General features: G+C 36.9%; 1 pseudogene; it reads left to right on the top strand.

Annotated features, from left to right (window-relative positions):
• Positions 1 to 12833: 12833 nt before the first annotated feature.
• Positions 12834 to 13691, top strand: LOC118898749 (annotated as a pseudogene).
• Positions 13692 to 14941: the final 1250 nt, after the last annotated feature.

The raw sequence follows: 14941 nt of genomic DNA, 5'->3' as shown, positions 1-14941 counted from the left end.
CAGAGAAGAAAAAGAAATAAAAGGAATACAAATTGGAAAAGAAGAAGTAAAACTGTCACTATTTGCCAATGACATGATACTATACATAGAAAATCCTAAAGATGCCACCAGAAAACTACTAGAACTAATCAATGAATTTGGTAAGGTTGCAGGATACAAAATTAAGGCACAGAAATCTCTGGCATTCCTATACACCAACAACGAAAAATCAGAAAGAGAAACTAAGGAAACACTCCCATTTACCATTGCAAGAAAAAGGATAAAATATCTAGGAATAAACCTGCCTAAGGAGGCAAAAGACTTGTACTCAGAAAACGATAAAACACTGATGAAAGAAATCAAAGATGACATAAACAGATGGAGAAATATACCATGTTCTTGGATTGGAAGAATCAATATTGTGAAAATGACTATACCGCCCAAAGCAATCTACAGATTCAGTGCAATCCCTATCAAACTACCAATGGCATTCTTCACAGAATTAGAACAAAAAATCGGAGATCGGCTCAGTGCTTTGCAATGACCTAGAGGGGTGGGATAGGGAGGATGGGAGGGAGGCTGAAGAGGGAGGGGATATGGGGACATGTGTATGCATATGGCTGACTCGCTTTGTTGTGCAATAGAAACTAACACAGTACTGTGAAGCAATTATACTCCAATAAAGATGTATTAAAAAAGAAGAAGAAGGAAATTTGATAATACCTATAAGAAAATAAAAAATAAAATAAAATAAAATGGATAACCAACCAGGACATACTGTATAGCACAGGGAACTCTGCCCAATATTATGTAACAACCTAATTGGGAAAAGAATTTGAAAAAGGATAGATACATGTATATGTATAACTGAATCACTGTTGACAACTGAAACTAACACAACATTGTTAATCAACTGTATTCCAACATAAAATAAAAAGTTTAAAAAAAAGAGGTAAGGGGGGAGGTCAGCATATATGTAATTTTGGAGAAGGGGTACGTGCAATCAAGCACCCTTTTTTTTTTCTTCTTTTCTTCAGATCTTTATTGGAGTATAAATGCTTTACAATGTTGTGTTAGTTTCTGCTATACAACAAAGTGAATCAGCTATATGTATACATATATCCCCATATCCCCTCCCTCTTGAGCCTCCCTCTCACCCTCCCTATCCATCCCTCTATGTCATCACAAAGCATTGAGTTGATCTCCTTGTGCTATGCAGCAGCTTCCCATTAGCCATTCATTTTACATTTGGTAGTGTATATATGTCAATGTTACTCTCTCACTTCATCCCCAGCTTCCCCTTCCCCCCCCCAGGCCCTCAAGTCCATTCTCTACATCAGCTTGTTTATCTCTGCCCTGCCACTAGGTTCATCAGTACTGCTTTTTTAAATTCCATATATACGTGTTAGCATACGATATTTGTTTTTCTCTTTATGACTTACTTCACTCTGTATGACACACTCTAGGTCCATTCACCTCACTACAAATAATTCAATTTTGTTCCTTTTTATGGCTGAGTAATATTCCATTGTATAAATGTGCCACATATTCTTTATCCATTCATCCTTGATGGACATTTAGGTTGCTTCCATGTCCTGGCTATTGTAAATAGTGCTGCAATGAATATTGTGGTGCATGTATCTTTTTGAATTATGGTTTTCTCAGGGTATATGCCCAGTAGTGGGATAAGCACACTTCTTGGTAAGTCACTGTTAGTCACAAGGAAAATATACCTCTGTGAATGATTTTAGTGCTTTTCTAATTATGGGAAGATGTAAGAATTGGGGTTCATAAAAGTTTCTCCTGAGAATATCTAACTATCTGAAGACCTGTTCTGCCAGTTTTGCCAGAGCACAAGTGTCTCATTCCTGATCTCTGCCCTGAATTCTTTTCAGGGGGCGTGTTGAAGGTCAGCAACTGCAGTGGCTAATGACTGGATCCTTGTAGAACCAGATGGCAAGTGACATTCTTTAGCTGGGATTTCTAAAAGCTGAGCTTCCTTAATCCCCCTCCTCCAGTCTGCATGTAATAAAGAGATTCCTTGTTTGGTTGTGGAAGCTTAATCTATGTGGTCCACGAAGGAAAATGAGTATAGGGAAAGGAGGAACCGGGGGCACTCAGATCCAGAACAGGGAGTATCGATTATCAGGGACAGGGGTAGGGGAGGCTCTGTGGAGGGAGGAGACTAAGCAGCAGCACATTACTTTGAGATACTTGCTTCCTCTGTGGTGTGACTAAGAGTCTTGTGGGAGTCTCATTGGTGAGGCCACCAGAGAATTCATCTCTGAGTCTCCCTGGGAAGACTGTCCCAACACTGCCAGAGGAAGAGCACCTACTTGAAGGAGAAAAGAAAGAAAGAGAATGACACCACTTTGAGACTTGGGATCACCACAGCCCAACTCCTTAACACATCAAAATAACAGCTGTGCCCTTTATACTTGAGTATCAGCTAAAGCACCACCCCCAGAATGGTCCTGACGTCAGCAAAGGAAGAGGGGCTTTGTGACCCTGGAGTAGGGAGAGGAGACCTCATGACACTCAATAGAGAAAGAAGACCTCATCATACCAGACAGAGAAAGAGAGAGGATAAATGTCATGCTCCTCAGGCTATAGGGGGATTGATTACTACCTCTTGATGTGCAGCTGGGGAGAGAAAGGTTGATTTTGCATTTATCGGTTAGCTGACTTCAAATGAAATTATCTCAGAGGAGTGTTAATAACATGCATTTGAAAGGGTTCATAGGTACATGAGAGGGGAGAGAAGGAAAAACCTGCTGTGGTAGAGATTAGTCTGTTAGCTCTTCCAGCCCAAACCACAAATCCTGACGGTATTTGTTCTGCAGTTCCAAAGAGTTCTTTGAGTCCTTCAGGTCATATTTACTTTCCCCTCTAGGCTAAAGCTGCCACAGGATGATGAAAACATAGAGGTTTTCATCTACTCTTTTAAATTCATTCTATGAACTTTATTATTCTATTTACTAGTCAGTTATGGCTCCACTTTTTAACAATTCCTTTTTAGGAGTCTGTAAGTTACATGTAGATCCATTTCTAAAGTTATTTATATATTAGATACTTTAAAACACCCCAACTGTCTTTATAAATTCCATTTTCTTTTTAAAAACTTCAATCATCTGGCAACAAATAGAACCATTCTAAATAGCATAATTCTCATAAATCTAATATTCAAAATTTATGAATACAATAAATTCAGTGAATCTAAGGTTATCTTAGATTTTTCAAATGTTTACGTGAATTTAGTAATAGTCTAACTTAAAATCATAACTCTAAATCAATTACCAAGATACACATTTCTAGTTAAACTTAAAAGGCAATCACTCTAATAGGTCAAATTCTCTCACAAGTAACAAGTATATAAAATATTAAATATGCAGAACTTCCTTCTTAGCTAAAAATATTAGTACTATGCATCTGATTCTCCTAAACATTTGTATATTAATTCTAATTCTTATAAGAATTGAAAGATGCATACTTATTAAGGAAGATCTTACCACTTTGGGTTACTGAAACTTTGACTACCAGCCAGACAGGAGAATGGCAGGATTTGTGTTTGTCACCATAATGGGACACAATAAACCTGATATATAGACATTACATCAGTAATATCATAACTTCAAGAAGAGAGTGGTCATTAAACTTACACCCCAGGAATGGAGTTACAAATATTATCCAGTTCTTCTGTCTACTCATATAATTCTTCATCTCCATCTAGACTGATCAATTGACTGGGTTTTAAATATTTCAGATTTATAAATATATTTCTCAATTTAAATATACAGCCCCTTGAATTTGATGGATTCTTAAGAAACGCAAATATAACAGAGCTTTGTAGCTAATAAAATCTTTCATTCTTTCATATTCTAGGACCATACAACTACTAAGGATATTTAAAATGAACAGAATTTTGCATATTTCACATGGTTTTATCAGCTTGAGGCAATGTCCATCAAGGTCATTCTACTGTCATCCCTCTTTGAGCTAGAAAACACATTCTATCTAGATGGACACCTTCAACCAAGCAATCAAAATTACCACCAACATCATGTGTCTTGATGTGATATACTGAGGAAAACACAGTCTCATTCATGTAGTATATCTTGCATAAACTTAATCAATTAATGAGGAAACAACCATTCAAACCCAAATTGGGGATATTCTGAAAAACACTGGCCTATACATGTACTTTCCAAAAAATATCAACGTCATGAATGAAAAAAATCTAAAGAACTCTTTCAGATTAAAGAAGACTAAAGAGAGCCTCATCCACCAGAGGGGAGACAGCAGAAGCAAGAACTACAATACTGCACCCTGTGGAATGAAAACCACATTCATAGAAAGATAGGCAAAGTGAAAAGGCAGAGGACTATGTACCTGATGAAGGAACAAGAAAAAACCCCAGAAAACAATTAAATGAGGTGGAGATAGGCAACCTTCCAGAAAAAGAATTCAGAATAATGATAGTGAAGATGATCCAGGGCCTTGGAAAAAGAATGGAGGCAAAGATCAAGAAGATGTAAGAAATGTTTAACAAAGACCTAGAAGAATTAAAGAACAAACACCTAGAAGAATTAAAGAACAAACAAAAAAAGATGAACAATACAATAACTAAAATGAAAAATACACTAGAAGGAATCAATAGCAGAATAACTGAGGCAGAAGAATGGATAAGTGATCTGGAAGACAGAATGGTGGAATTCACTACATGGAACAGAATAAAGAAAAAAGAATGAAAAGAAATGAAGAAAGCCTAAGAGACTTCTGGGACAACATTAAATGCAACAACATTTGCATTATAGGGGTCACAGAAGGAGAAGAGAGAGAGAAAGGACCTGAGAAAATATTTGAAGAGATTATAGTCGAAAACTTCCCTAACATGGGAAAGGAAATAGCCACCCAAGTCCAAGACATGCAGAGAGTCCCAGGTGGGTTAAACCCAAGGAGAAACATGCTGAGACAAATAGTAATCAAATTGACAAAAATTAAAGACAAAGAAAAATTATTAAAAACAACAAGGGAAAAACAACAAATAACATACAAGGGAATTCCCATAAGGTTAACAGCTGATTTCTCAGCAGAAACTCTACAAGCCAAAAGGGAGTGGCACGATATAGTTCAAGTGATGAAAGGGAAGAACCTACAGCTAAGATTACACTACCTGGCAAGGATCTCATTCAGATTCGATGGAGAAATCAAAAGCTTTACAGACAAGCAAAAGCTAAGAGAATTCAGCACCACCAAACCAACTCTACAACAAATGCTAAGGGAACTTCTCTAAGTGGGAAACACAAGAGAAGAAAAGGACCTACAAAAACAAACCAAAAACAATTAAGAAAATGGTCATAGGAACATACATATCAATAATTACCTTAAATGTGAATGGATTAAATGTTCCAACCAAAAGATACAGGCTCGCTGAATGGATACAAAAACAAGACCCATGTAAATGCTGTCTACAAGAGACCTACTTCAGACCTAGGGAAACATACAGACTGAAAGTGAGGGGATGGAAAAAGATATTCCATGCACATGGAAATCAAAAGAAAGCTGGAGTAGCTATACTCATATCAGATAAAATAGACTTTAAAATAAAGAATGTTACAAGAGACAAGGAAGGACACTACATAATGATCAAGGGATCAATCAAGAAGAAGATATAACAATTATAAATATATATGCACCCAACATAGGAGCACCTCAATACATAAGGCAAATGCTAACAGCTATAAAAGAGCAAAACGACAGTAACACAATAATAGTGGGGGACTTTAACACTTCACTTACACTGATGGACAGATCATCCAGACAGAAAATGAATAAGCAAACACAAGCTTTAAATGACACATTAGACCAGATAGATTCAATTGATATTTATAAGACATTCCATTGGAAAACAGCAGATTACATTCTCTTCTCAAGCGCACATGGAACATTCTCCAGGATAGATCACGTCTTGGGTCACAAATCAAACCTCAGTAAATTTAAGAAAATTGAAATCATATCAAGCATCTTTTCCAACCACAACGCTATGAGATTAGAAATCAATTACAGAGAAAAAAACATAAAAAACCCAAACACATGGAGGCTAAACTATATGTTACTAAATAACCAAGAGATCACTGAAGAAATCAAAGAGGAAATCAAAACGTATCTAGAGACAAATGACAACGAAAACATGATGACCCAAAATCTATGGGATGCAGCAAAAGCAGTTCTAAGAGGGAAGTTTATAGCAATACAATCCTACCTCAAGAAACAAGAAAAATCTCAAATAAACAATCTAACATTACACCTAAAGGAACTAGAGAAAGAAGAACAAACAAAACCCAAAGTTAGCAGAAGGAAAGAAATCATAAAGATCAGAGCAGAAATAAATGAAATAGAAACAAAGAAAACAATAGCAAAGATCAATAAAACTAAAACCTGGTTCTTTAAGAAGATAAACAAAATTGATAAACCTTTAGCCAGACTCATCAAGAAAAAGAGGAGTGGATTCAAATCAATATAATTAGAAATGAAAAAGGAGAAGTTACAATGGACACCACAGAAATACAAAGCATCATAGAGACTACTACAAGCAACTCCATGCCAATAAATTGGACAACCTGGAAGAAATGGACAAATTCTTAGAAAGGTATAAGCTTCCAAGACTAAACCAGGAAGAAATAGAAAATATGAACAGACCAATCACAAGTAATGAAATTGAAACTGTGATGAAAAATCTTCAACAAACAAAAGTCCAGGACCAGATGGCTTCACAGGTGAATTCTATCAAACATTTAGAGAAGAGCTAACACCCATCCTTCTCAAACTCTTCCAAAAAATTGCAGAGGAAGGAACACTCCCAAACTCATTCTATTAGGCCACCATCACCCTGATACCAAAACCAGACAAAGATACTACAAAAAAGAAAATTACAGACCAATATCACTGATGAATATAGAAGCAAAAATCCTCAACAAAATACTAGCAAACAGAATCCAACAACACATTAAAAGGATCATACACCATGATCAAGCAGGATTTATCCCAGGGATGCAAGGATTCTTCAATATATGCAAATCAATCAATGTGATACACCATATTAACAAACTGAAGAATAAAAAACCATATGATCATCTCAATAGATGCAGGAAAAGCTTTTGACAAAATTCAACACCCATTTATGATAAAAAAAAAAACTCTCCAGAAAGTGGGCATAGAGGGAACCTACCTCAACATAATAAAGGCCATATATGACAAACCCACAGCAAACTTCATTCTCAGTGGTGAAAAACTGAAAGCATTTCCTCTAAGATCAGGAACAAAGATGTCCACTCTCCCCACTATTATTCAACATAGTTTTGGAAGTCCTAGCCATGGCAATCAGAGAAGAAAAAGAAATAAAAGGAATACAAATTGGAGAAGAAGAAGTAGAACTGTCACTGTTTTACCGATGACATGATACTATACATAGATAATCCTAAAGATGCCACCAGAGAGCTACTAGAGCTAATCAATGAATGTGGTAAAGTTGCAGGATACAAAATTAATGCACAGAAATCTCTTGCATTCCTATACACTAACGATGAAAGATCAGAAAGAGAAATTAAGGAAACAATCCCATTCACCATTGCAGCAAAAAGAATAAAATGCCTAGGAATAAACATACTTAAGGAGGTAAAAGACCTGTACTCAGAAAACTATAAGACACTGATGAAAGAAGTCAAAGATGACATGAACAGATGGAGAGATATACCATGTTCTAGGATTAGAAGAATCAATATTGTGAAAATGACTATACTACCCAAAGCAATCTACAGATTCAATGCAATCCTTATCAAATTACTAATGGCATTTTTTACAGAACTAGAACAAAAAATCTTAAAATTTGTATGGAGTCACAAACGACTCCGAATAGCCAAAGCAATCTTGAGGGAAAAAAACGGAGCTAGAGGAATCAGACTCCCTGACTTCAGACTATACTACAGAGCTACAGTAATCAAGACAATATGGTACTGGCACAAAAACATAAATATAGATCAATGGAACAGGATAGAAAGCCCAGAGATATACCCACACGTCTATGGTCAACTAATCTATGACAAAGGAGGCAAGGATATACAATGGAGAAAAGACAGTCTCTTCAATAAGTGGTGCTGGGAAAACTGGACAACTACAAGTAAAAGAATGAAATTAGAATACTCCCTAACACCATACACAAAAATAAATTCAAAATGGATTAAATATCTAAATGTAAGACTGGACACTCTAAAACTCTTAGAGGAAAACATAGGGAGAACACTCTATGACATAAATCACAGCAAGATCTTTTTGACCCACCTCCTAGAGTAATGGAAATAAAAACAAAAATAAACAAATGGGACCTAATGAAACTTCAAAGCTTTTGCACAGCAAAGGAAACTATAAACAAGATAAAAAGACAACCCTCAGAATGGGAGAAAATATTTGCCAATGAATCAATGGACAAACAATTAATCTCCAAAATATACAAGCAGCTCATGGAGCTCAATATCAAAAAACAAACAATGCAATCAAAAAATGGGCAGAAGACCTAAATAGACATTTCTCCAAAGAAGACATACAGATGGTCAACATGCCCATGAAAAGCTGCTCAACATCACTAATTATTAGAGAAATTCAAATCAAAATAACAATGAGGTATCACCTCACACTGGTTAGAATGGGCATCATCAGAAAATCTACAAACAACAAATGCTGGAGGGGTGTGGAGAAAAGGGAACCCTCTTGCCCTGTTGGTGGGAATGTAAATTGATACAGCCACTATGGAGAACAGTATGGAGGCTCCTTAAAAAACTAAAAATAGAATTACCATATGACTCAGCAATCCCACTACTAGGCACATACCCAGAAAAAACCATAATTCAAAAAGACACATGCACCCCCAATGTTCACTGCAGCACTCTTTACAACAGCCAGAATGTGGAAGCAACCTAAATGTCCATCAACAGAGGAATAGATAAAGAAGAGGTGGTACGTATATACAGTGGAATATTACTCAGCCATAAAAAGGAACGAAATTGGGTCATTTGTAGAGATGTGGATGGACCTAGAGTCTGTCATATAGAGTGAAGTAAGTCAGAAAGAGAAAAACAAATATCATATATTAATGCATATATGTAGAATCTAGATAAATGGTACAGATGAACCTGTTTGCAAGGCAGAAATAGAGACACAGACGTAGAGAACAAATGTATGGACACCAAGGGGGGAAAGCAAGGGTAAGGGGGATGAATTGGGAGATTGGGATTGACATATATACACTAATATGTATAAAATAGATAACTAATAAGAACCTGCTGTATAAAAAAAAAATAAAATAAAATTCAAAAAGTTAATTAAAAAAATTAAAAAAAGAAAAAGAGGTAGTATACCTCCTACACACCCAACACACACCATCAACTACTGGATTATTTCTTTAAAAATTCCATATATCCTAATATTTTACCTGGAAATACTTCATTATGTATCTCTAAAAGATGACTTTAAAAAATATACTCAGTGCAATTAACATAGATAAAATAATTAACAATTTCTTTCTGTTGTAGAACATCTAGACAGCGTTCAATTTCCCTACAAGCATCTCTTTATTGTTGATTTGTTTGAATAAAAATTCAAACAAGACCTGCCACTCTTTTTATCTCTGTTCAATATATGTGTTGAAAAAAAATTGGGTTGTTTGTCCTGCAGATTTTCACACATTCTGGATTTGTTTAATTTGTTTTTCTGAAGCCTTCATGTTGTTTACCCTATTTTTCTACAGTCTGTATTTTCTGTAAACTTGCAATTAGATCAAGAATCTTGATCAGGTTCAGGTTTAATTCTATAGCAAGAACATTTCACAATCGTGTTTGTGCACTTTCTACTGCATCACATTAGGAGGCAAGTAAAGTATGATTATCTCTCTTTTCTGATGGTCAAGATCCATCAGTGAGTCTAGTTATTGTCAGACTTTTCCTACCATTATAATGTTCTCTATCAGCTATTCACTTATTTGTTTCAGCAGCCGTTCATGACCTTTGCCTAAGTGCATTGAGTTACAAAATGGTGATTTTTTTTTCAGATTATTAGACTTTATTTTTAAGAGCAGTCTTGGATGCAGCCTAAGAATTCTTAAGTAATGCCAATGATGCTGTTTTGGGGACCAAACTTTGAAAACCAATGCTCCAAACCAAAATCTGAGTCCAGGCTCAGGAGCACCATCTGGCCTTGAGGCAAGCTGGAACATCCACGACATTTCCTTCCAAACCACGCTACAGACTGGCACTGTCCAATAGATATATGACACAGGCCAAAAATGGTGATATTCTAAATCTATCATTCTTTCTGCATTCATTAGCTAGAAATCGTCTACAAAGTACTTACCCATAATACCTCTTTGGTGAGATAGAGTTAGTACAGGAAAGGGAAAATAAATGCTATCTTTTCCTTTATTTACCAGTTTTCAGAACGATGAGTTGGTTACCAAAGATCTTTATATTTTTGATATCGTCATGAATTCTTGGGTTTTATTACATTCGAAATGTTTCTATCCGCTGAAGTTATTATTCTTGGTCAGTGGGAGTCCCTTCAAGTTAGCCTCTGAGTCCTTTGGACATGATTCCACTAGTCTTTGAAAGTTTCCTTTCTTTCCAGTTCAATAAGATCTAGGCTTACCTTGTTCCTTTCCTTTCCCGGACTTGGAATCAACCATGTCTCCAAGGGCAATGTTTTCCTTCATTGGAAAATTATATTTAGAGATCATAACCTGGGTTCATCACTGTTTCCAGGGTTTCCAGCTTGGACATGAAATGCATGTGTGATCTGAAAAATATGTGTTTGTGTGTTATTTCCCCTAAGGAGAAAATTCAACATGAGTTTATATTGATATTTCCAATACATGTTTCAGATTACATCATTTTTACTTAATGTCTCTGTTTTCCTTTATTTGAAATTCTTCTCTCTTACAGTGAAAATCCTGGTTCCTAATGACATTAGGAACATTATGTCTATGTCATTATGACATTAGTGTAACTATTTAAATTATCAACCTATTGTTTATTTAATTGCATAATCATGTATATATGTGTGCATACATATAATTTCAGAAAAATATTAATATTATTAATAATGTTATTACTGAAAATTTTCTAACTTTTAGTGTCAATTCTACTTATTTTTATCTTTTTTTTTTTTTTTTTTTTAATATTTTGGCCACACCACACAACAGAAGGATCCTAGTTCCCCAACCAGGGATCGACCCGTGCCCCCTGCAGTGGAAGCACAGAGTCCTAACCACTGGACCCCCAGGGAAGTCCCTACTTATTTTTATCTTTAGGATATATCACACAATGGACATATAATAAATTGCTGTGCTTTAAAGTTAGTTGCAATAATTTATTTCTGTATGGTTCAGCCATCAACTTAAAACACAATTTGTTTTTGTTCCATTTTGCTTGTGATTTTTAAGGAATTGCTTTTTACTTGAATTTTATGTCATATTTAAGAAAAACATTTAGGGAAGCGGACACAATGGCAGAGTAGGAATCCCTGTGTCAGAGATATCTGGGGAATTCCCTGGCAGACAAGTGGTTAGAACTCTGTGCTTCCACACTGCAGGGGTCACAGTTTCGATCCCTAGCTGGAGAACTAAGATCCCACAAACCGGACGGTGAAGCCAAAAAAAAGAAAAAGAGAGAGAGAGAGAGAGATCTGATGCATGAAGAAGTCAATTCTGAGAACATGTTCCCTGGAGAGATATACAGTAACATCCACTTGTTATATCTCCCTCACAAGTGTTCTGGCCATAATGTCCCAAAGTCACAGTAGGTTGTAATAAAAGACATGCAACATCAACTACATTTAATGTAATAAGATAAAGTCACCTGTTATCCCAAACAATCTGCACCCAGGGGCTTTAGGATAACTCCAGGATAATTTAACATTTGAAGCAAAAAATCCTTTATCTATGGATCAGCCACCTCTGCTGCCCTCTGCTGGCTGACTGGGGCCAACACAGTCTGAAGTATGTACTGCCTTGGAGACTGGTAACCACAAGGAAAACTGCCTCACTCCTGGTAAAGGGTCTTTACAAGTCATTCAGTAATACAGATATGAATTATCTGACATCCATGGAATGAATAGACAGATGGTGGGATCATTCATGAACTTGTTCAATCATTCATCACTTAGCAAAAATATTGTCGTATCTTCAGTTGTTCAGACCAAAACTCTTGGTGTCATTCTTAAATCTTTCTTTCACAACCCACATCTTCCCACTTCTTACCATATCCACTGATATTACCATGGTCCAAGCCAAAATCATATCTTTTCCAGAGTGTTACAATAGCCTCCTAATAGATCTCTGGCTATATGATAAACATAACACAGCCAAAATAGTAATGTAAAAACATACTACATCATGTCATTACACTATTCAAAGCCTTCCAAGAGCTTACTCAAGAAGAAATAGAAAGGCAATATCGAGAGACTAGGGATGCCGGTTATAAGAATTTCAAGATTGTGGAACCTCTGGAACGACTCTATCTTAATTGTTTCTCTGATCTGATGTGGGCTTATTTAAAAAAAAGAGGATTGTGGGGAGACTTCGTCCAGCTCTTTGTCTTGTGAAGCACCCCAGGAATATCTGAATATTTCCTTCCAAATGGCCTTCACACTAAGTAGACTCTGTTTTCAATTTAACGGTACTGCTCCTCCGGCGCTTTCTTGTTCGTGGCTGGCGTTGGCTGCTGAGTGGGACGCAGATCACCGCTGCCAGCGCTGGGAAAGTCTCCCCGCCTCTCCTTTTCCGCTCGCCGCTTGTGCCCGAGCTCGCCAGCATGTCCGCGGCGCCGCGCAATCGCTAGCAGACCGGCTGGCCCCGCGGGGTCAACCAGCTCGACCACAAGTACATCCAGCGGACGGAGCCCCTCACCCTGGAGCGCACCACCAACCTGTACCCTCTTACCAATTACACTTTTGGTACAAAAGTGCGCCTCTACGAGAAGGACAGCTCCGTTGCAGCCAGATTTCCGCGCATGCGGGAGGAATTTGATAAAATTGGCATCAGGAGGACTGTAGAAGGGGTTTTGATTGTCCATGAGCACCGGCTACCCCATGTGTTACTGCTGCAGCTGGGAACAACTTTCTTTAAATTACCTGGTGTTGAGCTTAACCCAGAAGAAGATGAAGTTGAAGGACTAAAACGCTTAGTGACAGAGATACAGGGTTGTCGAGATGGAGTCCTGCAAGGCTGGGTTATTGATGACTGCACTGGTGGCTGGTGGAGAACGAATGCTCACCTTCCTCAGTGTCCATATATACCTGCACATATTACAAAACCTAAGGAACGTAAGTTGGTTTTGGTTCAGCTTCAAGAGAAAGCCTTGTGTGCAGTCCCTAAAAATTACAAGCTGGTAGCTGCACCACTGTTTGAACTGTATGACAATGCACCTGGATATGGACCCATCATTTCTAGTCTCCCACAGCTTTTGAGCAGGTTCAGTTTTACATACAACTGAATTCCTGCGCAGCAGAGAAGTAAGAGACGCCATCTCTGTGAGCAGAGCTGTATACAGTGTAGAATAAACATGCTAGAAAAGTGTTTTTGGTTTATCTCTTCCCCAGTCCCTAAATTACCACCTACTTTCTATTGTTTGAATAGTAAAGTTAATATGAAAAACTCTATTGTGGTGTAAACAAATGTGATCATGTTTAATTTACTTTTGGTTCTACTCATACTTTTTTGTACAACATTAAAGAAAGTGAACTGCTTTCTATGTGTTATTTTTTGTTGTTTTGTTTTTTAATTTCACACTAAATTTGTAAAATTCTTACAGGCAAGGATTGCTTTTCCCCCACTAGGCAGGTGAATGTTAAGAGACAGCGGCAAGCTTAGGTCAATCAAGTTTGTGGGACCCTTGCTCCGATACCATTCTTGGGGGCATACTCCAAGACCGTGTTATAGATCTTTGTGATGAGGATCTTCTGTCACTTTTGGGAACTAGATTTGCTTGAGTGAGTCCAAGGTGCGACTCCTGTACCGATTTTACACTCTTAATGAGTTGTATTACAGCAGAACTCCCAGTGTATTACTGACTAGTACATTTTACACCGGTATCACCAGACCTTACTTCACAAACAACAGATCCTAATTAAACATACGGGAAACTATTAAAATTGACTAGGCTGGGGAAAGTTTTGGGCATTGGTATAAAAAGAGACAGATCCAGCGCTCATTAGAGCCCCCCCATAATGCACAAATTCCAACATTTGTGCTGTTGGAATTTATGTGTCTTAGTTATTCTTACGACCGTGGTGAAATGGTGATCTGTGAAGGTGAAAGAAGTTTCTAAAAGTGGGTCTGTTAGGTTTTGAACTCTTGGATTGTAAAGTTAGTTATTTCAATTAACGTGAAGTTACAGTGAAAGAGATGAAAATTTGGTTTTAACAAGTGACACAAAGCCTTTTCAAAAATATTTTGGAATGATATGAATCAGAATTAGATTTTGTCAGCCTAAGAGAAAAATACCAAATTTAAAAATCTTTTCAAAATACTGCTAAATTAGGATCCAATATGAGGAAATTAAAAAAAAAAATCTTAAGGCAAAAGAGTTTGCTGGTCATGTTATTGCTTAATGGTATGTTGTGTACGCCTTATTACAAATGACTGACTGTAGGTTTAATGTAAAGGAAATCTTATAAGATGCAGCTACTTAAAGAGATCGATACAGTTATGTTTTTAATAGATACAAATGAACTTTTGATTAGCTGTACATCTTTATGGTACTGTTCACAGGGCTGTTCTCCTGAATATTGGGTGATGTGAAAGATACATCATACATTCTTCCCTATTTAGACTTGAGAAAATCAGACCAAGAGCAGTTGAGCAATTATATTTATAAGCATTGAAGTTTATTTAGTTGAGGTCCAGTCCAATCTTCACACG

Source organism: Balaenoptera musculus, chromosome 8 (genome assembly GCF_009873245.2).
Source record: "Balaenoptera musculus isolate JJ_BM4_2016_0621 chromosome 8, mBalMus1.pri.v3, whole genome shotgun sequence".
NCBI lineage: Eukaryota > Metazoa > Chordata > Mammalia > Artiodactyla > Balaenopteridae > Balaenoptera > Balaenoptera musculus.
This window is presented reverse-complemented; position numbering and strand designations above follow the sequence as displayed.